This window comes from Saimiri boliviensis, chromosome 3 (genome assembly GCF_048565385.1).
Source record: "Saimiri boliviensis isolate mSaiBol1 chromosome 3, mSaiBol1.pri, whole genome shotgun sequence".
Lineage (NCBI taxonomy): Eukaryota > Metazoa > Chordata > Mammalia > Primates > Cebidae > Saimiri > Saimiri boliviensis.
This window is the reverse complement of record NC_133451.1, coordinates 40,488,396-40,514,874: the sequence shown is the minus strand read 5'-3', so window position 1 is coordinate 40,514,874 and position 26,479 is coordinate 40,488,396. Positions and strand designations below refer to the sequence as shown.

Genomic DNA, 26,479 nt, shown 5'->3' with positions numbered 1-26,479 from the left:
CTTTTTTTTTTTTTTTTCTTTTTCTTTCTCTGCCACTGCGCCGAAGTTTCTTAACCTAGGCACTGCTGACATTTGGGGCAGATAATTCATTGTTTGGTGTTAGAGTGGGGGAGTAGTCACGTGCATTGTAGGATGTTTAGCAAAATCCTTGATCCCTACCTATTTGGTACCAGTAGTACCTGCCCATTTGAAGCAACTCAGGGTGTTTCCAGACATTGCCAAATGTCTCAATATTTAATTCAAGTTTGATCGGGAGGAAGCTGTGTGTATTGAGCAGCAAAATGCCAAGTGCTTTCCATGTATTAGTTTATTTAATCCTCACAACAATCTGTTGAAGGAAGTATTGTAAGTTTGATTTTAAATTGTAAGTTTGAGGCTTCTAGCAATTGAATGACTTGTCCAAGATCACACAGCTAGTGAATAACAAAGCCCAGGATTCAAATTCAGAGTTATCTGACTCGGAAGACCATCTTGTGCTCTAGATCTGCACTAGCCATATGTGGGTGCTTAAATTTGAGCTAATTAAAATTAAATAAAATTCAAAATTCAGTTGCACTAGCCACGTTTGAACTCTTCAGCAATGACACATGACTGGTGACTAATGTATTGGACAGTGCAGATCTAGCACATTTCTGCCACTGCAGAAAGTTCCATTGGAAACCACTGCTCTAGACTAATTGGCCCAGGAAGAGGTGGAGGCATGAGTTAAGTGAGTAGACATGGCCTTAACCTTCACAGCTGGAATGCTTCAAGTATCAGGGCTATATGTAGTTCTCTTACCCTTTCCTCACTGCCAACCCACCGGTCCTCCCAGTCTCCAACTCCCCAGCCATCTCCTTGGGTAATTCTACTTAGCACCCACTACATTCTGAAGCCTCCGCATAGAAGGCAGATGCTGTTGCTGCATTTTGGGAATGAGTTTCTCTGTAGTCTCCATGTCTCTGTGGGCTTACCGAGACCAGTCTCTATGCCATGGTCCAGCTGGTAGGAGGCAGGCATGAGCCTGATGTAATAAGGAGTTTTGCTTTTGTTTGCAGAAAAGGCTCTTAGAGGGAGAGACAAGGCTGGCCGGAAGTCATCGGGAAGTCTATTTTTAGTTCTATGCAGGCAGACAACAGCCCTCTGAACTTACCAAGGGCTCCTTGCTTGTGTGAGGATGATAAAGGCAGGAAGGAAAGACACAGCCTCATCAAGTCCAAACAGAAAATTGACATCAGGATTATTTCTTTTTCTATTAAATTTTTTGTATAACCAAGTCATCTTCCCAAATGTGAACTGAGTGGTCTCAGAGCTCTTAGGACGGTGAGCTCAGTACGGCATAGTGCAGCATAGGAGACAACTTCCAGACATTGAATGGCAGTCTCTTAAAGCAGTATCCATCCTGGCACGATTGAAACCCTAAGGCTGGGGACTGGGAAGGACAGTGAGTTAGAGACTGGTACTTCAATTTTGATTGTATTTCTTCTCACCTGTCTCAGAGCTCTTACTGTTATCTTTCCCCCTTTTTAGACATATTTTAGTCTTCTTCAAGCAGAGGGTACTTCTTGGAAAATCAACAGCACAGTTCCATGTTGTCATTTTACTAGCACAGAGCCGGGCCCTCCCAGGATCTGCTCTTGCCCAGTGCGAGAATGAAACAGGTATGGCTATCAGGCGGGATATCGTCATGTGGGAAATTATTTTAATGCAATGGTAACTTTCAAGTCTGCTGCTAGACAAACTATCACAGAGGTTGTGAAACACGAAGCTTTGTAGCTGGGTGCTCAAGTCCACACGGTTGATTGAGTTCATTTAAAACACACAGAGAAAACGATAGGCAAGTTTACATATTTTGGATAAGATACAAACGAGGTGGAAGGACCACCCTTGAGTGGTGCTCATCTATTCTGACCTCCTCCAACCATTACCTTCCCCTCTCTCTGTCTCTTTCTCTCATTCCTGTGTCAGCTTTCTCCACTATTGGTGTGGTTACAGGGACCACAGCTGAGGTTGAATAAGGGAGCTTAACCCTCAGAAAGTTCCTGAAGCCAACACAAACACTGAAACTGCATCTTCTGAAGAGAGGAGGGGAACAGATGCACCCAGCTACAGGCATCACTCTCCAGACAGCCTGCTGAGAAGCTCTGGGTTTTACTTGCATCTCTGGAACAGAGTAAATGTGGAGCCAGAATGAAACACCTCAATGAGTAACTGATTTACAGATAATGTAGTTATCGGCCTGGTGGTGGCGTGGTCCTTCCTAATGACTTGCTCCTTCCATCCTTTTCTGCCTGTAAATATCATGTTTGCTTGTTCCATCTACTTTATCATACATTCCATGCTTCCTTTCTATCTGCTCTACAGGTTACTAACTTATCATCTATAGATAACATGGCTCATGAATTCTGTTTCTCTTCCAAACTACTTGCTTATTACATGAAACACTTAAGAGTTTCATTCACTTTATCTGTTTGGCCTTAGAAGGCAATATTGAATGTTCTAAAATAATACACAAACATATATTATAGACCTGTTAAAAAATACTAATGCCTTTGCGGTGGCACATGCCTGTAATCCCAGCCACTTGGGAGGTTGAGGCAGAAGAATCAGTTGAACCTGGGAGGCGGAGGTTGTCGTGAACTGAGATCGCACCACTACACTCCAGAGTCTCACTCTGTCTAATAAATAAATAAATAAATAAATAAATAAATAAATAAATAAAAAAAAATACTAACATATTTAAATCCATTTAAAAGTATATTTAATAATTTTAGTATTGCAATCTTTTAAATCTACTAGTTCAAAGAAATTTTTGACTGTAGGAAGTATCCTGGTGAGCATAATAGAGGCCTTTTTTCTGATTTAATAAACTCGTGTCTCAGGGTTATGGTTCTTCACACGGAGTCAGAAAATTACAGAATTTTAGCTTTGAAAGAAAATTCAGAATAAATCCAGACCAATTAATCTGTTAGGAAGAACTGAGGCCTAGAAGTGTTAAGTAATTTGTATGTGGTCACGAAGCAAGCTCACCGAAACAGTAGGCAGGTGCAGGTATTTGGGGTCAATTTGCAGCAACCCCAGAAAAGGTCCCCGAAGTTGCTTTTAAAAATAAATGTTGCTATCAATCTTTGTTATTTGTTTTCTAGAGGTGGAATGAAAAATATACAAATGAAATAACTTTCTATGAAAGTATTTGTATGAAAGTATCTCATCTCTTTAACTACAGACATCTAGTTCACCATTCTAGTTAAATTTGTACGTTTCAGGAATAAAATTATGTTGTTGAACATTGCAACAATAAACTGCTTTCTTTCTTTCTTTTTATTGAGACAGAGTCTCTCTCTGTCACCAGGCGCCAGGTTGGAGGGCAGTGGTGCAATCTCGGCTCACTGCAACCTCCGCCTCCCGGATTCAAGCAATTCTCTTGCCTCAGCCTCCCAAGTAGCTGGGATTACAGGTGCGTGCCACCACACTCAGCTAATTTTTGTATTTTTAGTAGAGACGGGGTTTCACCATGTTGACCAGGATGATCTCGATCTCCTGACCTCGTGATCCTCCTGCCTCGGCCTCCCAAAGTGCTGGGATTACAGGCGTGAGCCACCATGCCCAGCCAATAAACTGCTTTTCAATAAACTGCTCTTCAAAAAGACCCACAGTCACTGCATTTGTTTTTAAAAAATCCATCCCGTTTTCAGAGAGGCTTGAGCAAAGATGATGAAGGCAACAATATTTCTTATTATTATTTGAGATGGAGTCTCACTCTGTTACCCAGGCTGGAGGGCAGTGGCGTGATCTTGGCCCACTGCAACCTCTGCCTCCTGGGTTCAAGAGATTCTCCTGCCTCAGCCTCCCCAGTAGCTGGGATTACAGGCACCTGCCATCACGCCCAGCTAATTTTTGTATTTTTAGTAGAGGTGGGGTTTCACCATGTTGTCCAGGCTAGTCTCAAACTCCTGGCCTCAAGGGATCTGCCCACCTCAACCTCCCAAAGTGCTAGGATTACAGGTTTGAGCCACCATGTTGGCTATTTTATTCTTTTTTGGGAGAACTTTCCATAAAAGATACAGCATGGATTTCCTAATCCAGGACCCATGAAAGGGTCTCTTGATCCTCTGAAATTATGTGCCAGTTTTGTGCCTGCTTTGGTGTGTTTATTTCTGGAAAGTCTATGTAAAGAAAGGCAGGCTGCTGTGGGTCGGGGGATGGTCTCTAGGGCCAGACTGAGCCTGAATCCCGACTCCTCCACTGTGTCTGTCGCTTTCTCCATGCCTCGTTTTTTTCATCTGTAAGATGGGTAGAAGAATAGTACCTACTTCACTGGGTTTTTACTAACTTAATCTCCTTTAATTTAGAAGAGTGCCTGACACACACAACTCAAAAAATATCAGCTCTGACTATTACTGCTTTCATGAGTCTCTGAAGGAGATCACTGGCCTCCACAAGATTAAGAATTCTTGGTCCAGGCTGTCTTGTTTAGGTTTTGATGGAACAAGGAAAGATTCTGGTTCTTTCAATGAATCTCAATCAGAAAAAAAAAGAAAAAATGTTGGCAGTTGTCTTTTCTGAGCTTTAACAGGAAGTGAAGAGGAGTGGCACTAGCACCCATGCTGGTTTGCCCAGATTGCTCTGGTTTTAGCACTGAGAGTCCCTTGTCCCAGGAAACTCCTCAGTTCCAGGCAATGTAGTAGGCCTGTTGTCTACCCTAGAATGCTGCAGAGGAGCACAGGCATTGTAGGGGGAAGAGAGTGAAGTAACGTTTATTGAGTGCTGACTCTGTTCCAGGCCTTTTACAACACGGCATTTCACTGAATCCTCACGACAATCATTAGGCTGTACTTTAGTTGGTATCAATAACTTAAAAATAACTAATCTTGAGATGGAGTTTCACTCCTGTTGCCCAGGCTGGAGTGCTCACCACCACCTTCACCTCCTGGGTTCAAGAGATTCTCCTGCCTCAGCCTCCCATGTAGCTGGGATTACAGGCATGCGCCACCATGTCTAGCTAATTTTGTATTTTTAGTAGAGATGGGGTTTCTCTATGTTGGTCAGGCTAGTCTTGAACCCCTGACCTCAGATGATCTGCCCGCCTCGGCCTCCCAGAGTGCTGGGATTACAGGCATGAGCCACCATGCCTGGCGCCTGGCCTCAGTTGTTTTTTATTAGTGTCAGTGCCCTGCAGATTATTCTTTTAACCCTTCCTTTTGCAGTCTCAGCATTTTCAACTGACTTGTGAAGCTGTGCAGTGAAGACCAGGGATTAAACCCTGGAGGGGAGCTGGAGGGCAAATCTCACTGCAGAAGCTGGTTCTGCAGCCTGCATTCAACATGGCAAGAATGAGAGAGACATTAAATTTGCCCAACAGCCCAAATAAAACCCACGTGGACTCACTCTGCTTCACTCCACAGGGCAGATGTCCTTGTTACCATGTGGTTCACTGCCAATCTTACTGAATTCAACCTGGGCACACCAACCTTAGTTGGCATATATTTTTTGCTTTCTGCATTATCAGTGCATCACTTGATTCAACTTGCCCTGGCAGAAGATGCAGAGACGGCAGACAGGTGCTTCTTGCCCATGAGAATATGGTTACCCAGCTCAAATTAGAAGATCAGCTCTTAGTTCTTATTGGTTAACCCACTGAGATAAACTTCTGTGGACCAAAGTGGACTCTCGTTTTGGAAGCAATATTCCTCAGGTGTTTTCTACCTCTGGCTACCAACATTCAGGAGATATTTACTGAGTCCCTCTTGTTCACCAGACCCTGTTCTGGACACTGGGTTTAGAGTAGTAAACAAAATAGGTATGTTTACTCATATGAAGCTTGGGTGCTAGGAGGGAGAAATAGACCCAAAAGAAAAGAACTAGGTAAAATACAGAGGATGACAGACAGGATCAGTGCTATGAAGAAAAAGAAAGCAGGGGCAGGAGTATTAGTCTGTTTTCACACTACTGATGAAGACATACTCAAGACTATATAATTTATAAGGAAAAACAGATTTAATGGACTCTCAGTTCCACATGGCTGGGGAGGTCTCACAATTACAGCAGAAAGTAAAAGGCATGGTTCACACAGTGGCAGATAAGAAGAGAATGAAAACAAGCAATAGAGGTTTCTCCTTATAAAACCATCAGATTGGCTGGGTGCGGTGGCTCATGCCTGTAATCCCAGCACTTTGGGAGGCCAAGGTGGATGGATCACCTGAGGTCAGGAGTTCGAGACCAGCCTGGCCAACATGCTGAAACTCCATCTCTACTAAAAATACAAAAAGTAACCAGGTGTGGGGGTGCACGCCTGTAATCCCAGCTGAGAGGCTGAGGCAGGAGAATCGCTTGAATCCAGAAGGTGGCGGTTGCAGTGGGCCAAGATGGTGCCATTGCACTCCAGCCTGGGTGACAGAGCAAGACTCTGTCTCAAAAAGAAACAAACAAACAAGAAAACCCATTGGATCTCATGAGATTTATTCACTACCACAGAACAGTATGGGGAAACCACCCCCGTGATTCAATTTTCTCCCACTGGGTTTCACCCACAACACAACGGAGTTATGGGAGCTACAATTCAAGATGATATTTGGGTGGAGACACAGCCAAACCGTATCAACAAGTAAGGTGGGGGAGTTTCCATTTTAAGTATGGAGTGGTCAGGGATGACTTCACTGAGAGGGTGACATTTGAGTGAAAACCTACAGGAGATGAGATAATGAGCCATTTGGATAGCTGGGAGAATCTGCATTCCAGGCAGAGAACAGCAAGTGCAGAAGTCCTGAGCAGGTGGTAGGAGGTAGGAGCAGTGAGGAGGCTGGAGTGGAGAGGGTACGAGGTAAGGTCAGAGAGGTTACAGAAGCACTAGGGCATGCAGGACTCTGAGGCCCATGGTATGAATTTGGCTTTTATTAATACTTGCATCAGATGAGAAACCTCTGAGCAGAGAGTTGACATAAATGATCACTCTGGCTTCTGTGTTGGGAAAAATTGTATGGGATATTTTAAAAATATGTCCACAAGGTCGGGTGTGGTGGTTCACACCTATAATCCCAGCACTTTGGGAGACTGAAGCAGGCAGATCACAAGGTCCAGAATTCGAGACCAGCCTGACCAACCTGGTGAAACCCCATCTCTACTAAAAATACAAAAGTTAACCAGGCATGGTGGCACATGCCTGCAATCCCAGCTACTCAGGAGGCTGAGGCAGGAGAATCACCTGAACCCAGGAGACAGAGGTTGCAGTGAGCTGAGAGTACACCACTGCACTCCAGCCTGGGCAACAGAGTGAGACTCCATCTAAAAAACAAATAAACAAACAAACAATATGTCCACAGGTGCTTCGATGCTCCTCTCTTCAAAGAGTGGAGCCTAACCTAATCTCTTTCCCTTGAGAATGGGCTGGGCTTAGTGGTTCCCTTCTCGCAAGTAGAAATGGGGGCAGCAATGGTGCAGGAGGTTGGAGATTAAATCTAAGGGGCAATACAGCCTCCTCCTGGCTCTCTCCCTCTTAGTTCTTTTGCTCTAAGGAAAGCCAGCTGCCATGTCATGAGGACATTCAAGCAGCCTAGGGAAAGCCCACCTGCTTAGGAACTGGAGCCTCCTGTCAATAGCCAGAGTGAAACTGAGGTCTTCATTAATGGTGAATAGCCACGTCAGTGAACCATCTTGGAAGCTGAACTTTCAGTCAAGCTTTCAGACGACATCTCTTTCTTTTTCCCATTTTAAAAATTGTCATAAAGTACACATAACGTAAAACGTGCCATGCTGACCATTTTACAGTATATGTTTTAGTGGTATTGGATACTTTTCATAATGTTGTGCAGCCATGATCACCATTCATCGCCAGGACCCTTCTCTTCTTATAACATTGAAACTCTACGCCCATTGAACAATAACTTCCCATTCTACCTTTCCCTCCATCCCTGGCAACCAGCATTCTGCTTTCTGTCTCTATAGTTTTGACTGCTCTTAGTACCTCATATAAGTGGAATCAGATACTATATTTCACATAGCATATTGTCTTTCAGATGACATCTTGACTTCAACCTCATGAGTGACCTTGAGCCAGGATCACCCAGCTAAGCCACCTGTTTTTTTCGTTGTTGTTGTTGTTTTGAGACAGGGTCAGGCCCAGGCTGGAGTGCAGTGGTGCCATCTTGGCTTGCTGCAACCTCTATCTCCCAGGTTCGGGTAGTCCTCCCACCTCAGCCTCCTGAGTAGCTGGGACTACAGGCATGCATCGCCACATCGTGCTAATTTTTGTATGTTTCATAGAGATGGGGTTTTGCCATGTTGCTCAGGCTGGTGTTAAACTTCTGGTCTCAAACTCTAATCCTCCCACCTTGGCCTCCCAAAGTGCTGAGATTATAAGACATGAGCCACCATACCTGGCTCACATACATATTTTGAATTCCTGTATCCACTTTTGAAAGTTTTCTATTTCCTTCATCCCTCCCACCAGAACCCATTGTCACATTGCAATCTGTTCCTTAGATCTAAGAGAACTGAGACTCCTTATTTTTTTTTGAATGGGGTTCAAAGAAGAGTGACCAAGTGAGAGAGTACATGGCTGTTGGAACCTTGATTTTCACGCTGCTGCTTTTGCTGCTTAGGAATTTTGTGGATCATCTGTGGCTTCCTTGCTGAGTTGCAGGTAGCTGAGGTCGATGGATATTTGACTTTTGTACATGAGCCAAAATCCCGCCTGATATTTGCTTCAGTATTCTGCTTTCATTCTTTTGCAGAAATATTCATGCTTTGCCATGAGAGAAATAAAGATTAATTGATAGAAACTCAGACATGCAACTCTATAAACACAGTATATTTCAGAGAAATTTTTTAAAGTTCTATTGTGGGAGGAAAAATAAGAATTCTACTCCTCCCATGAGAGCTGATGACGAGGAAAGCTAGCTTGGGGAAGTTCTGGAGGGACAGAAACCCTGGGGCTGGTATGGAAGGATGCCAGGAGGTTGTGTCTCCAGTAACTCTGAGGAATACAGTTTTGCATTAAAATTTCAAGTGGGTCTGAAGTTCAGACAAAAAGGATTTTGCCTTCTCCAAGAAAACTGTGATAAATAACTGCAGCATCAACTTACGGAAGATACAAGTAGTTGAACTAGAAAGTGGAACTGGAGTTGACTCTAAAAACCTAATTTATGGATTACCAGGTGACCCGTCAAAATGACTAATAATTCCAGGGCTGTAATTACCCACCTGTAGGCTTTATTTTTTCCCCCTCCACTTCTACTCTTTTTTTTTTTTTTGTATTTTATAAATGTTTAATGATGAGCATGCACTCCTTTTATAATATAAAAAAATCCAATTAACTTAATTAGAAAAAAATTACCCACCAGGTAAAGGGAGGTTTCTCATTAATTCATCACCTGGCATCATACTCTGCCCACCCTGGAACAGTTATTTTTTTGTGGCTAACTCTAGGTAAGGTGTTGCAGGGGGTGTGGCAGGGGAGGGTGGTGATAGGAATCGTGAGGCAAAGACTGTTCCTTAGAGCACTGTCCAGAAGAGAGACCCAAGCAGCTCACTCTGAGTGGGAGCCCTGTACATCGCCTGGCTTCCGGTGATTACAAGGCAGAAGGGGAAGGAAAGAAGCAGTTCTACTGTGGTGGGGGAGGCTAAGTGTCTGGTATGTCACATGATATCCACTGTCACTGAAGGCCTTGCATTTGGAAATCTGAGTTTGGTCCAAACGGGAGTCTGGGAGAGAAGTCTAAAAGCGTGCCGCCTGTCTTCATGCTGTGTTGTTCCTGCAGAGGGCAGGGATGGAGCAGCCAGCCCAGTCTCCCTCCCACCCACAGCTCATCACTGTTTTCTATTGATGGGCTAGCTGGGTAGGCACTCAGCTTTGGTACTGATTGAAAATCTACAAGACTTTTTTTTTCTTTTCCTTTTTCAGACAGGGTCTTGCACTATGGCCCAGGCTGGAGTGCAGTGACACAATCATACTGCAGCCTCAACCTCTCTGGGCTCAGGTGATCCACCCGCCTCAGCCTCCCCAGTAACTGGGACTACAGGTGTGCACCACCATGCCCAGCTTCAAAACCTTTCTCTGGGTTTGACCCACTCTTGGTGTTTGGTGTCCTGAGTAGAAACCTGGGAAGGTCTGGAATGATTTACTCAATTTAAATATGATGATTAATTTTACTTTCATCTAAGGGAGTCAACATCATATAATGAGTGGCTGCTTTGGGCCCATTAAAGAAAGAAATAATTCAATCCTTGCCAGCCAAGTCTCCAAATGGAAGTCTCCATTTCTCAGAAGAGCAATACAATTCAGGGATTCCAACATCACACACCACAAATGGGGGAAGGAGGAATCTCGTCACAGTTTACACTGAGATCCAGAGGATTGCAAATGAGAATTGAGGAGACAATGCAAAATTAAAATGTAGCCTCACAAAGAAATAAATGGTCTCTGGAATTTGAAAGGATGGACATGCTCTGAAAGCGGCACTCATGCTCTAGGTAGAGTTAATGCATGGCATCTTCGTCATTATCATTCTATTATTGATTAACTTCACATTGTGCTTCAGTTAGTTAATTGTAGCCTTTTCCTGTTTCTGGCTCTGGTGTCTAAAGGCAAAATAGACCCTTTGTTATACTCTCAGAAGAACTATTTACACATTTTGATTTGGCAAAGAACAGCTCATTTTTTTCTGGATCCTTCTGGCTTTTTTATTCCACATGGAATATGCAGGCAAAACTGGCTGAACTTTTAAATAGCAGCTAAATCCTAGCAGCACTAGAGCACTTCTTGCCTTGCTCTTCTCAAATGGCTGTATTTATTATAAACCAAGTCAATATTCTGCTGTAGAAAAGTCATTGCATAACGGGTACATCTGCCTGCTATACCAATAGCCCCAGAACCACCAGCCAGTCTGGCATAGATCATTCAGCTTTGTAGGCATCCCACTCTGGAATGTGGTTCTCTCCCCCAGAGCACGGTCCCCACTGTCCTGGGGAAGGGGAGGTTGTGAGCAAAGTCATTGGCCCCTTGGAAGACGTCCTGACCTCCCCAGGACTGAACTTTCAACCTCTTGAGCTGACAGTTAGTAGTGGATGCACAAATTTTGCTTGCGACTAATTGCAGCTTGTAAATGGAGCATTGTGGCTCCGGAAAAGAGCCAGCAGTCTCTCTCCCCAGGGTCACCGAAGTGGAATCTGGACACAAGAAAGCCTTAATGGGGGTCCTCCCTGGGCCCTTCCCAACCTCTCAGGCCCTGTGCTTGTCTCCATCAAGCAGAGAGCTAGAGGGCACAGCAGGAGACTCCTCTGCAAGTCTTCTTCGAATACCAGGCTATTCATAGTAACTTGCAGCTCCCTCAGGAATTCCCACAGACTTCCCAGAGCCGACTATTGTCTCCCCATTCTGCAGCAGTGGCCTTTCACAGACCCAAGGACACACACGCCATCTCAAAGCACAAAATGCTTTGCAAGCCATCTCTGGGATGTTCACCAAAGAAACGACTAGAAGTTGCAAGGAAGAAAAACAGAGGCAAGTTGGGAGGGTAGAATAAGATTTTCCAGCAGATTAACTATTTATTTTTAGTTTCACAAAGCAGACATACTTTGTAATTGACAAATAAGCCACAGAGTGCCATGGAACATGAAGTCAAATTTCTTTTTCTTAAAGGCAGGACTAGGTATGCTCTGAGCATCTCTCTGATGGAACAGCTGGCTGTATGTATGAATCACAAACATTCAGTTGTAAAACAAAAGGGGTAGTCAAGGGTGACTTTTTTTGTTTTCTCTGATAGTTTTATTGGACTGAGGTGGTAGCTAATATCATCTTGTATCCTCAGACCATGAAAAGAACATAAGGAACTCTGTGAAAGTGTGGAGTGAGCTTTCCAGGCAAGCATCATATTGTTCTCAGTTAATCAAATTTGTCAAATTGTTCCCAGTGCCTTAGAGCCAAAGGGTGATACTTAGGACCACAGTAAACAAATCCCCAGCCATCTGCTCTGACAGCTGTTGGACCTTGAGCAAGAACTTGTATTCCCAGAGTATTTTGAGAGCCTTAGGCACAGGGATGTACTAGAATGGTTCAACCATCAAGTGGCCAAAGAAAGGTTAAAACTACCAACAGCCCTGTACTCCTGTAGTCTCAGGGAGAGGTGTCCCAGGAATGAGTGACAGGAACAAAATTCTCCCTCTGTTCATCAGCCTCCGAACATTCCAGTTTCTGTGTCATCTGGATATTTTCTCAATACCTTCAGCCTGGCCTTAAAAATCAATGCAGTTAGTGAACTGCTTAGTTGAAACTGAACACATCTATTGATGCTGAAACAAGAGCTGTGCACTTCCAGGCAATTTAAAGAAATCTGCTCGGATGATCTGTTCGATTCTGCGCCTCTCAAATGTGAGGACTCAGAGAATTCGCTTGCAATTTCAGTAAATTATTTCTATGAAAGTTGTTTGCCTTCACAATTTAGTTTTTGTGTGCTAATTTTATTAGGCCAATTGGGTGTCATAAATGATGTTAGAATAGGGTGACTAACCAAATCAGTTATGCTGAGACTGTCTTGGTTTTAAAACCAAAATTTCTACATTCTCTGAAACCTCCCATTTCTGGGCAAATGGATAGCTAGTCATTTTGCCAAGTAAATTCCCTTCCAAGTCAAAATGTCCTTGGAAGTGTAGCAATGTAATAAAGTCTTGAGTTTCTGAGTTTAAAATCTTAGTGGGGCACTCATTAAAAGGGGGTCTTCTGAAAGTGACAAGGGGCTTACCTGGGGAGGTCAGTTTGTTTTGAAATTATCCAAGAGTAAGAGAACCCTTTGTGATATTTGATGGGTGGGGGAGCCTGGTGTCCAAGTATACCACCCTCAGTAACCACACACAGGCATTTAACAGCCAATGTTTTCATCTTTCTTCAATGTCTTCAATTTCTGATACAGAAGAAAAAATGCCGCATAGATTTTTATAAATATTCTCTTGGGACATTGTATATTTCCATTTGAACACTTTTATGCACTTGGGAAACGTGAAAAGAAGGTCAGATGAAATAAATATTTAAATTGTGTAAGCCTATCTTACTACCTTCTTAGAAGATCAAAGTCATTTTGTGCATTAATGTTTTTCCATATCTAAACTTTTATACTTGGCTTCATTTATGCCACTCAATTTGACCTAAGTTGGTGCTTTTTAAACTCAAATGTGCCAGTAAATCACCTGGTGATCTTGTTAAAATATAGATTCTGATTCAGTATGCCTGGGGTGGAGCCTGAGATTCTGTACTTCCAACAAGCTCCCAGGTGATACTGATATGGCTGGTCTGGGGCCACAACTTGAGTAGCAAGTTTCCAGGTGACTGTAACTACGTTTTCTTTGCTCTCAGGAAATTTCTAAAAAGAGGGAAGAAAAAATATTTTTAAGGGAATGGAGAAAGGAAATTGTACTTTGTACTCTCAAAAATAATGCCTGTTGGAGCAGAGAATACTGTATGTTTTAATGCAAAACACAAATGCAGTTAGAATTGACCCAAACCTCAAACTGCCTAGGAAAGGAAGGTGGAAGGAAGGAAACAGAGGAAGTCAGAGGTGTTTGGCCATCGAATGTCTGTGGCTAGAGGGAGGCCACTCTTTTCTCAAGCACTGGCACTTACCTTTTCTTCTACCACTCTCTTTCTAGGGCCATCAATAGCCAGAATTCCCCTTCCAAAGGATGCTGGAAATGTGAGCAGTACTTCGGTTATAAAGCAAGAGAATGTTTTATTCACTTTCAATTGGTTGTGAGAACCCTACAAAAAGATTCATTAAAGATGAAAAATGAAACATGCTCTGAAAAGCATACCAATCTTTTCATGTTCATTATAGTTTATTGTGTTTCTGAAGACACAAAAACAGATAATGAAATACATAAGTAGAAGAGGAAATATCATTAAGTCAAATGCCTGACAGCAAATGGATTATACTAAAACACACACAGTTCTGATAGCATTTTACAATAAAATTTTTTTATGTGATTCAAGGAATTTCTGTTGCTCACGTAGCCGCAGTTGATGCATACAGGGGCAACAAAAGAAATTTTGGGATTAAATATTTTAATTATTGAAGAAGAAAGTGGGTGTGCCTCAGAAATGGATGAGATGTTTCCCCCAAATTACATCAGTCATGACCTTGTGAGAGTTTCTATCCTTTTCCCTGAAGAGGGGCATCAAATGTACCTGATTCCATGGTCACTAAGCATCGCCCCCACCTCAAAAAAAAAAACATTCAATATATGTTTATGTTCCATGGAAAATGTGTAGCCAAGGATCTAACCAATATGACATATCTACTGCTCTTACAGGAGTTTCAGGCTGAAAGAGGAAACCCTTTCTTCATACAGGTCTTCAAAGCAGAGGTGGCCCAAATTATTATTATTTTTTTTTTTTTTTTTTTTTTTTTTTTTTTTTTTTTTTTGAGACGGAGTTTCGCTCTTGTTACCCAGGCTGGAGTGCAATGGCGCAATCTCGGCTCACCGCAACCTCCGCCTCCTGGGCTCAGGCAATTCTCCTGCCTCAGCCTCCTGAGTAGCTGGGATTACAGGCACGCGCCACCACGCCCAGCTAGTTTTTTTGTATTTTTAGTAGAGACGGGGTTTCACCATGTTGACCAGGATGGTCTCGATCTTTCGACCTCGTGATCCACCCGCCTCGGCCTCCCAAAGTGCTGGGATTACAGGCTTGAGCCACCGCGCCCGGCGTGGCCCAAATTATGCTCCATGTTTCTTTGCGTTTCTACAAAGGAGTATGTAATTGGAATAAATTGAGTTCAATATTTTTCCTTTACCTAGAAGCTTGCTTCTGTTTAATTGTCTGCCGTATTTTTGTTTTGAATAGCTGGCTGTTCATAAATGGTCCTCTCTGATATGATATCTTCAGAGACCCTCTTAGACTGTGAAATCCTAGTGAGTGGAGCTGTTTATTTGCTCATCAACAAGACCCGTGGTCTCTTAGGCCAGCAGACACTTCTACAGAGAGCTGTCTCTGGGCTGCTCCTTTGACTCCAAGTGGGTGAAAACCTCTCTGTTACATATTAGGCTTCACTTCCTCTCTTTTTTCTTGATATGGCTGTGTGATGGCTGCTGCTAGAAAGGACCATGAAGGACCAGTTTTATTTTTCCACCTCTGCTACCTTCATGTTCACAGTCCCTGGCTCACAACAGTGCACACACCTCTAGAACATTACAGATCGTGTGCTTACACCAGTGGAGAAGCCAGTTCACAGGCAACAGGAATGGTTTTAAGTGTCCTACCTTATTTCTTTTTTTTTTTTTTTTAATTTTCTCAGACACTTACATAGATTTACACTATATGTCCATTTATATATACTTTGGGCAGCCACCTATTTCTATTTAAAGTTACAATTTCCCCCCACATTTTCCTGATCACATCCAGCTCTGCACTCTATGCTGCTGAGAACATTCTGTCATTCATTCATTGAGAAATGTTTGAGTGCTTTCTATGTGGCAGGCATAGTACTAGGTGCTGGGGTACAACATTGAATAACACAAAGTCCTTGGCTTCTTTTGTTCTAGCAGCAGAGTGGAGAGACAGTCAGTAAACAAATAAACCAACAGATATGAACTATACTAGGTGGTAATAAGTCCTAAAGAGAAGAATGTACAAGGTAAGGAAGATGGGAGTACTGCAGGGGGGTGCAGGTTTTGCTCTTTTACATGGAGTAGTCAGGGAACTTCCCATCTGGGGCTACCACTTGGGATTGTACTTTGTACAAGTCCATAGGTTGCTTTTCTCCTCATGGTTATTATAGATTGTATTGCTGTGAAAATTTTCTGGCAGATAGGATCAAAGTACTTGATGAAGTGCCCTTTTTTCCTTTTTTGAATTGTCCTTTGGGGCTAGTTGTAGGCCTTGATAAGGCTGACATTTTAGCAGCACCATGCAGGATGTGAGGCAGTGAGTCATATAGCTGTGGGGGGGAAAAGTATTTCAGGCAGGTAGAACAGCAAATATGAGGCCCTGAAACAGGAGCAATTCACGGTGTATTAGAGGACGGGGCCAGTGGCTGGAGCAGAATAAATGAGGGGGCAGGCATGGAAAGTGAGGCCAGGTGGAGGGGGACCATCACAGAGGGTCTTGGAGATCATTGTAAGGACTTTGTCTTTCATTTTAATAGAAACAGAAAGTCAGCGAAAGACTTTGAACTGAGAATTGATATAACTTGATTAATATATATTAAGGATCACTCTGACTACAATGTGAAGAACTGGTATAGGGCAGACAAGAGTGCAAACAGACAATGATGAGGATATTGCAATTGCCTGGGGAAAGAATATGGTGGGTTGACCCTTGTGGGTAATAGTGGAAGTGGTGAGAAATATTAATTCTGCTTTTGGGAGAAGCCTTTTATATGATTCCTGAGATCCATTAGTTTCTTGTGCAATGTGGTGAGAATCCTTCTCTTGCATATCAGGTGTATTTCAACAATTAGTATCCTGCAGGAAGAATGGTGGAATCTCAGAGTTGGAAGGGGTCTTAGAAGCAGGACATCTAGTGGAGGAAAAGTGAAAACACATACTTGGTCTGATCTTCCGCTTGTGTAGGTCTTACATTTTGATAGGGTGGGTAAGTAGGAGATTGATGCCTCAATAAATGTTGGTTTTATCTGGAATCCAGATTGGTCCCAGGCTAGGGAATCTGAAGGTGGATACTGCATCCTAGTGTGGGGCAGCACAGACTCTGAAAGCTCCGATCTCACCGAGTTCTCTTTTGAGGCTATTTCAACCTGTCACACAATGCAGAGATCACCTGCCCATCATCCCAGGATGCATAAACCCAGTCTTGTCTACATTTCCAATGGAAGAGCACTTGTCACTTTAAGGTAATTCTCCATGATGTTGGACAGCTCAAGGCATCTCAAAGATTTTTGTTTGTCTTTGTTTTGTTTTGTTTTGTTTTGTTTTGTTTACAGAGCTGAAGTCTCTCTCTTCTACCCATTCTGCCCTCTGCAGCTAGGCTGGCCAGTAAAGGCAGTGCAGGAATATTGGTTAAGAGTATGGTTCTGGAGCCAGATGGTCTAGGTCAGGATTCAGGTTCCTTGTGAACTTGAGCAAGATGCTTAACCCCTTTGTACCTCAGTTTTCTCAGAAATAAGGTAGTCCTTATAAAGCACTTAGAAGAGGACATGGTACAGAGATGCTGTTCAAACCATGGGGACCATATGATTAATTAATTTTTCATGTTGTTATGAATATGAAAACCTGGCCCATATTTGAGCACAGCTCACATGAGTTTCTGCTTTTCCTATGATTATCCTATTCCAATTAAATTCGGTAGTTCTCACATGATTCTTGGTAGCAATTATCAATGAAATTTTAAAAAGCAAAGGGTTTAGTGTTTGCCCTGGGGAAGCAAAAAAAGGGGAATTACTGATGACTGGTTTTGGATTCAGGCATTAAGAAATCTGCTGTTGGTTCTCCAACATTTAAAGGTTGACCCCATCCAAAATACAGATCCATAAGCCTCATTTCATTTGGTAAGCAGTAAGCAGTAATTCAGGATGCAGTGGAATAGTGTGGTTGAGAATCTAGGTTTTGGAGTCTGATTTTTCTCATTTGACTCTAGTTTTGACACTATTATATAACTATGGGCAACTTATTTAATTATAATAATATATGCCTTCAGTTTATTGTCAAGATCAAATAAGACAATATATACAACGTGCTTTGTACAATGTAGGAAGTCAAGAAATACTAGTAATAATTTTAAGTTATAGAAATGAATTTCTAAAACAAAGTAATATGGTTTGGAGCTGTGTCGTCACCAAATCACATGTCGAACTGTAGTCCCAGTGTTGGAGGTGGGGCCTGGTGGGAGGTGGTTGGCTCATGGGAATAGGTTTTTTCATAAATGGTTTAGGACCATCTGTATCCGCTTGGTGCTGCTCTCATGATAGTGAGTAAATTCTTGCAAGATATGTTTGTTTATAAAAGTGTAGCACCTACCCCTTCACTTTCTCTTATTCCTGCTCCCACCATGTAAGATGAAATTTGTCTTCTGCCATAATTGTAAGTCTCCTGAGGCCTTATCAGAAGTCAGGCAGATACCAGCATCTTACATTCTCTACAGCCTGCAGAACCATGAGCTGATTAAATATCTTTTCCTTATAAATTACCCAGTCTCAAATATTTCTTCATAGTAATATGAGAACAGACTAATACATAAAGTCAATTCTTAGAAATGGCCGTGTTCAAAAGTAATCCAAGCCACATTCTCTGGGTTTCATAGTGCATCTTAAGGAGCAGAAGAAGGAAGGAATATTAAGACTTACTGCTTCTACCTTCCTGGCAAGTGAAGGTTCCTAGTGCTCAAGGAGGCTTACTGCTAGAGCCAGGTGCAGCTGATCTCATGATCACAAGACATTGAAGTTGGCTTACCTGACACCCACCCATCAACTGAAAATTTAAAATGTGCTTGAACTGGTTATTTAGTAGCAGATAGATTTTTTAAATAACAATTTTTCTTGAATACAACAAAATGCATTTCTGTTACAGAAATGCAAGAAAGCATAGAATAACCCAAAGAAGCAAACCATGTTTATTTCCACTGCCCAGAAGTTGCCCCTGCAAGGTTTCTGCACAGCACTTTAGGTGAGTAAGTAGCATAAGGCAGGTCTGTGTCTTTCTGGCCCATTCCCAAGACCCTAGAAGGGAATGCAGCATCTCGGTGCAGAAGAGTGATTAGTAAAGAGTGGCTGAGTGAATGGCATATAATCATGTCTATAAATATATTTTTAACCCCACTAGTGATCAAAATTGCCAGGTAGATTTCTTTTCATGGTTGTTTTGCTTAATTGGATCCTTTTAAATACTGAATTTAAAGCCAGTGGTGAATACAAGTAGATGTATTGTGCCAAGAACACAGCCTTGCGTTTTGCCCGTATAGTGGTCAACAACTCAAGAAGTGTCCAGTGGGCTTATATCAATGGATCCTGAAGGCTGACCAGGCTGATCTCAAGTGAGTAGTTCTCACCCAGATATTCCTCCTCCTGAGTGTTTTTAAATCCTACTTTCACCTGTGGAGAATTTTACAAACATTTTGGATTTTGGAGAATTTCAACTTCCCTTTCTTACATTCAACTTTCTTTTTAAGATAATAAGGTACCATTTATTTTTTGCTTGCAACAAGCCCGATATTTTCTAAACTTCAAACTGATATTATCTCATTTAATCCTCATAACAATTCTGTGTTGGCTATCACCACTCTTACAGAAGAAAAAGCAGTCTACGGAAGGTGCAAAAACTTGCCCAGAGTCACATTGCTGGCAAAAGGCAGAATCTGGTCTAGGTCGGTCTGACTTCAAAGTCTATGCTTCAACCATCTGGATAGGCCATCATTAGAGTTCATGTTTAATCTTGAATATTGTTCTATATACTTAGCTTTATAAGCATGAAGCTCTTATATTACCTTCAGCAGCATCTGAAATGTCAAAATAATATTTGGAGTGGGTATGCCATAATTTGAATACTCAATCTCTTGCCCGTCCTTGTCGAACACGTGGGTTGTAGAGAATGTTAGAGCATAGATGCCCAATATTTAAAGCTCAGAATTAGGTAGAGCATCCTATGGTGGAACTCCAGGAGTGAGGTGGTGGGCAACATCAAAGCCAGTTAACATAAAGGGATCACGTGGAAACTGGGTCCTGGGCATCTAGGAAGCTAGCAGCTTCCTAGAACCCAATATGTGCTCCCAGGAAATTACAGGAACACCTAACAAGGAGACTGCAGAACGGTAACAGGAAAGGTTTGTATTCGCGTTTTCCTACATCCGGTTTTTGCCCATTTTTGAACACATCACAGAGCTAAATTACAATGTACATTACAAGGGCTTCACCATTAGAGACTTTTTGGGGTATGGGGGAAACATCCAATCTTGCTTTGCTGCTAGGTCTCTCTCTCTCTCTCTCTCTCTCTCTCTCTCTCTCTCTCTCCCCCCCTCCTCCCTCCCTCCCTCCTTCTCTCTCTCTCTCTCTCTCTCTCTCTGTCTCTCTCTCTCTCTCTCTCTCTCTCTGTCTTCTGAAGAATCTGGAGGATGACCAGCAAGGGGTAAAAGAGGCTCCCCTTCCTCTTCCTCTCTCTCCCCCACTCCCAAGGCTGGGTCTTTCTGCCCTCAGAAACCCTTGGACGCTGTGAGTGATTGTTAGTGAGACTGTTCGGGCTGCAGCTTCAGACACTGCCCAAGGGCAGATCGCTGGACTCCCAGCCCGGGCCCTGCCTCACGAACAATGAAGACTCTTCAGCTTCTCCCCTCAGCTGTCTCGGGCCACCCCGGGTGAGGTGGGGGTGGGTGACCAAGTGAACCCCAGCTCAGGGTGGGGGCACAAGGAGGGAGGTAAAATGCCACAGTTAAAATCAGAGTTTTTTTGAACTCTGGGTTAAATTTCCAGCCCTGTCATTTATCTGTGTAACTTTGATTTGTGTTACTTAACCTGAAAGAACCTCAGTTTTTCTGTCTAGAAAATGGTGGTGATAATCCTTAACAAAGAGTTGCTGAAAGGATGAAATAAAATGGAACCATTGTGCCTGTCAATCAGCACGTTTGCTGATATTGCTATTGTCAGCCTCAGTGTACAGAAGAATTATGTTCTCTCTTCTATTTTGTAAAATGTTCTATCTTGGTGTAATTTTCTACTTAGTTAAACTGGTTCATTTATGCCTGGATGGGTTAATTTACTAACCATCCTTACCTACTCTTCCCAAAAGCTTTTGTTCTTCTAGGTTCATGGCTTGGAGAAATGAAACATAGTTCTTTTTTGTTCGAAGGATACTGGGGCCTGAGGTGACCCTCAGGTGACCTGTTCCAGCTGGAGAATCTAGCTGGAGAGAAGTTTTCAGGAGACACAAGAACCTTTTGTGACTTTGTTTGTTTGTTTATGAATATTTAAAAGCATGTGTTATTCTTTGTTAGGATATGTATAGAAGCTGTTCAACAATTCCAGGTCAATGATGAGGTGCTCCTTTTTCAGGACAAGAAATTCCACTGGCATTCTCATTTGTTCAGTCTTAAGAACCCAAAAGAGAAGAGTATGCCTCTGAGAGGCTTCCAGATGGGAGTTAACACTACTCTGTGATCCGTGTAGGCGTTATTTGCAATACAACGTAAGCACAGAGGACTTAGGGGGAAAAGCAGAAGTATAATCAAGGGACAAGATGGCGGCATATTTTCTCATGAGGAATAGAAAATAATTCTCTCCTAAAACCGGAATGAGATGGCTAATTGGAGCCTTTGGGAAACAACACTGGTGAGACACTCAGAAGAGAATTACTCCATTTTGCAGTTCAGTGTGTCTTAGATCTTAGACTGACCCAATTTCAATAAAACATAATATTATGAAAGAGAAAAGTTATATCCCAATAGTAGGAAGTGATTTTGGGATTAAATGGTGCCTGTTTGGTAAGTGTCTGCCTCATCTTTTTATTCATTGAAGTTCTACCATTCCCGGGCACTCATCCTATTTCTGCTTCCAAGGATAAACTCTGATATTTCTCCTGTGACTAGAGTAAGTCATCCTTTTTTTTTCTGGAATTTGGGTTCAGAAAATTGCAAAGCTTAAATTTTAATAGAGAATCTTAGGACAAAACTGGAAAAAAAAATTGAAGTGATGGATTGTTTCTAGAAATTATTTGATTTAGGAAACTTTAAATTATCGAGAATACTCATGGTTAATTATTCTAGATTTGGTTTACCCAAATCTCAAAATTAACTGTGCATATAGTTTGCTTTGATTGATACATGTTGATTATGTTACCACAAATAATCTCTCAAAGCTTAGAATCCATTTTTATTTCCCTCCAAATTAGAACTTAGCCTTTGCATACATTTTGTTTATAGTTATATTAAAAATTCCATGTAAGTATATAAACTCCCACTTGCTCTCATTTCATTTCTCTACCATTTTTGCAGGCAATTTTTACATGAAACTTGTGTCACCCTTAACAACCTAGCCTTATTTTCTAATTTCCCTTTAATGGTTTTGTGTTCAAAGTTTAATTTAAGAATGGATTGCTTACATTTCACTTACAAATCTCATTGTTATTAATACCATAATTTTGTTGTAATATCTGTAAGAGCACAAAATGTGTCCTCTTAAAGAGGCGTTTGCCAACCGCTGAGTTGCATACATTTCAATTACAACTCTCTCTTGTAATTATTATTATTAATATCACAATTACTATCTTAATATCCATAAGACTGCAGAAGGTGTCCTGTCAAGGGCGCATTTACAAACAGCTTTTTCAGTTTCCTCTTAAGAAAAATGTGTCAGACTTTATCTAAATTCAACCTCCCCTACGATTTACATTCGACAACACACTCCATCAATAAAACCATCAAAATGATCTACTGCATTGTAGACAAAAGTTATTGTGTCAAGTTGACACTAATCAGTTAATTCCAGTAAACCTTCAGATAAACAAAAGCTTGTTGTCTATTACTGATGTGTGTGATGGGCCTCTTGTATATCCTATGGTTATGCCTATCTATAGAGATGTATCTGGCAGACACTTGCCCTGAGGCATCTATATGGAAACTGAGACAAGATCTATAGTTAATGATGTTGACCCTGACTCCCCCAACAGAGACTGAATTCAAGTCCTCATAATATCTCGACAGCTGATATGTATATTGTGCTAATAATATTAACAATTACTGTGCCACTGGGATTCCCCAGGCCCTGGCTTTAAAAAAAAAAACAAAACAAGTATTTTAAAGCTTCTTTCCTTACATGAACTAATTTCCTTGTTTATACCCATCATTACCACTGTCTACCCATTAAGACAAGGGTGTGTTTCTAAGGCTTTTCTTAGTGGAGGTATTTTGTATTAATAAGAAATGCTGTGTGAGTTCATCAACTTCTGGAAAGCCTAGTAGTACCAGTGATGGTCTAAGGAAACATTTATAGTCATTTCTCGGTCAGGCTGGGCCAGTAGAAATTGAGAGAGCTAGCTTCACATTGGTATTGTTGATACTGGTCAGAAAGAGGCATTTAGAGTGTCAACAGGCCCTGCCTGGTGTGGCTTTCCTTTGGACACAGAGGGAGGGACAGCCTACCAACCCCTGCTTGGCGTGATTAGGTGGCTGAGGCATCAGAAATTGCCCTTGGGGCTCCTGAGTTAGCTGCCTAGGCTTGGAGAAAAGTGGAGAGATGGAGCTAGATCTCTTCTCCTCTCCCAGCTTCTCCTTCCTTTGCAAATAAATAGGAAAGGCCATGGCAGGCTCACAGGCCACAGAGAAACTCAGGATGAAATGTTGACAGGGGGCACTGTTAAAAATTAAATTCTGCCCTATTTTGTGTACCATTCTTGTGAGTCACATTCGTGAATAGTAGCGAGAGATTTAATGATCGCATATTTTTTATCTTATTTCCCTTCAGTCGATGGCAATTTTTTTCTGTTAATGTCAACTTAGAGCTCAAAGTAATTTAGTAATTGATTCTAAGCACAGCAGTTCGCCAACGGCAGCTCTCCATTTGTGGGGAATATCTCTGCTAATTTTATCCATCAGAATGAGATTACCATGCTAATCTCTCCCATCCTCATCTCTTGGTCATTTGGGACATGCTGATGCAAATGACTTATTAGACACAAGGCCTTCGTCCATCCCCAGGATCAGAGAAAGATGAAAGGAAGCCAAGATAAGGATATTTTAATGCCCTTACAGACACAGATGGTATGCATGTCTAATACAAAAATGATAATACCCTAAACTGGAAGCCCAAATAAAAACTAGTTATGACAAATGCAAAATACAATGGATCAAAATATATTAAGTACATTGATGAGGAAGAACAAAAAGAATTAAGGCAGAACAAATGCATCTGGGGACATGTAATTGGAAACTTAAACATTCATTGAGCCAGGGAAACCTAGAAAGTCATATGTCAGGTGGAGGGAGGGGGATACCCTTAATGAGATTAAGTGGAGAAAACCAAAATGGCTGTGCTAACAAAAAGATTGAGGCTGTGTCTACAGACACAATCTGTTCTACTGTTTTCAGTGAATGACTGGTTACTGGCTAAGTTAGCTATTGGTTATTTGTCTGATTCAATTAAAATGCTCAAACCAATGTGAGCGTGTGTGGTAAAAATAGCCTGAAACTAGTTTGGGTTACATATACACAATAGGGTATTGTATCACACAACGGGCTGAAATGCCTTCCAAAGACATTGCTAGTAAATGGATGCATTTTAAAATGCTTTGCTTTATGAAATAGCAAAATACTTAGGGGAAGTTCAGAAAAAAATTAGCTTAAATATTTCAGGTAAGAAGGGTTTAAGGAAAAAAACTTAGCTAATAAAGCAGCTGGGTGAACGTTTATGGAGACAAAAAACACCTTAGAGAGATGGGGTGTTTAAACATCTCTTAGCATTTAGGATGCCTGATATGAGATCAAAAAAGGAAAATCTTGAGATTAAGCCTGTAAGTAAACTCTATCATTATCTCTTCCAGGAAATAAACAAGAAATGGACATTATAGTCATTTTACCTTTAAGAAGCCAAAACTTTATTACCAAGATAATCAAAATAAATCAAGAAAATTCTAGATACCATCTCACACCAGTTAGAATGGCGATCATTAAAAAATCTGGAAACAACAGACGCTGGAGAGGATGTGGAGAAATAGGAACACTTTTACACTGTTGGTGGGAATGTAAATTAATTCAACCATTGTGGAAGACAGTGTGGCGATTCCTCAATGACCTAAAAATAGAAATCCCATTTGACCCAGCAATCCCATTACTGGGTATATATCCAAAGGATTATAAATCATTTTACTATAAGGACACATGCACACGAATGTTCATTGCAGCACTGTTTACAATAGCAAAGACCTGGAACCAACCCAAATGCCCATCGATGATAGACTGGACAGGGAAAATGTGGTACATATACACCACAGAATATTACGCAGCCATCAAAAATGATGAGTTCACATCCTTTGTAGGGACATGGATGAACCTGGAAACCATCATTCTCAACAAACTGACACAAGAGGAGAAAATCAAACACCGTATGTTCTCACTCAGAGGCGAGTGTTGAACAATGAGAACACATGGACACAGGGAGGGGAGCACTACACACTGGGGTCCTTTGGGGGGAAATAGGGGAGGGACAGTGGGGTGGAGAAGTGGGAAGAGATAGCATGGGGAGAAATGACAGATACAGGTGAGGGGAGGGAAGGCAGCAAACCACACTGCCATGTGTGTACCTATGCAACAATCTTGCATGTTCTTCACATGTACCCCAAAACCTAAAATGCAATTTAAAAAAAGAAAATTCTAGAACAAAATGATTTCTAAGTTTTAATCATTGCCTCAATTATTTCAAATGTTTTATATACTTTTTTTTTTTTTTGAGACAGATTATTACTCTGTTGCCCAGACTGGAGTGCAGTGGCATGACCCTGGTCACTACAATCCCCCCACCTCCCAGGTTCAAGTGATTCTCCTGCCTCAGTCTCCCGAGTAGCTGGGATTAAAGGTCCTTGCCACCATGCCCGGCTAATTTTTATATTTTTAGTAGAGAAGGGGTTTCACCATGTTGGCCAGACTAGTCTTGAACTCCTGACCTCAAGTGATCCACCTGCCTTCGCTTCCCAAAGCGCTGGGATTACAGGCGTGAGCCACCATGCCAGACCAAATGTTTTATATTCTAAAGCTGTTATACAACCTTAGCAATAGCCTAAAAATAGGGCCAAAACCCCTCAAATGCACACTGCCTGTCTCATACCCCTAACCTCAGACTTGACATCATCCTCCCAAAACCAGAATTGTCTCCTGACTTTTCGTTTCTCATTAAAGTGGCACAATTCCCAAGTTATCTCTAACTCCTCTAAGTCATGGCATCGTCTTGGAGTCCTTGTCATCATTCTCCTACCAAACAGTTGCCAGATCATACAGACTCCAGCTCTGGGAAGACTCTCCCCGTGGTTTCCATCCTCATGGTCAGTTCACTTGAGTCTTTTTTCTAGCTCTGTCACCTGGGCTGGAGTGCAGTGGTGCAATCTCAGCTCAGCCTCCCAAAGTCATCTGGGTCTTGATCCGTTCTTGCTTATATTCTTCTCTGAGGCTGCTCTTCTCAGCTCCCACTCTGAATTATCTTACATGTTTCAAGGGATTCTTCTGACTCAGCCACCACCACTGATGGCTAAATTTTGTTATTATTAGTAGAGATGGGGTTTCGCCATGTTGGCCAGGTGTTATTTTAATTTTTTTAATATTGCATTCTAATATTATTTATCTTGATTATTGAGTTTTGTGGAGTGCTGTACTTAGCTGACCCTAGTCCCATCTATGCTCAGTGATTCATCTCGTCAAGTGCCGATTCCACATCCTGGCATTTCAAAATTTTTTAACATGGAGAGAGTATGGTTTAGCAGTTCACTTCATGGGTGCTGAGTCCATCCCAAGTACAAATTCTCTCTCTGCTGCTCGCTAGCTGTGGAAAACTTGGCCACAAGCTTTTGGTCTTTCAGTTTCCTCATCTGTAAATTA

General features: G+C 41.9%; 1 long non-coding RNA gene across 1 annotated transcript in view; it reads right to left on the bottom strand.

Annotated features, from left to right (window-relative positions):
- Positions 1–11,495: 11,495 nt before the first annotated feature.
- Positions 11,496–26,479, bottom strand: part of LOC141583898 (uncharacterized) — a 48,732-nt gene continuing 33,748 nt past the window's right edge. The window contains exons 2-4 of the long non-coding RNA XR_012516736.1: positions 13,589–13,723; positions 12,714–12,872; positions 11,496–12,206 (exon numbers count right to left, since the gene is read on the bottom strand). This is a non-coding gene — a long non-coding RNA (uncharacterized LOC141583898). The remainder of the gene's footprint in view (positions 12,207–12,713; positions 12,873–13,588; positions 13,724–26,479) is intronic.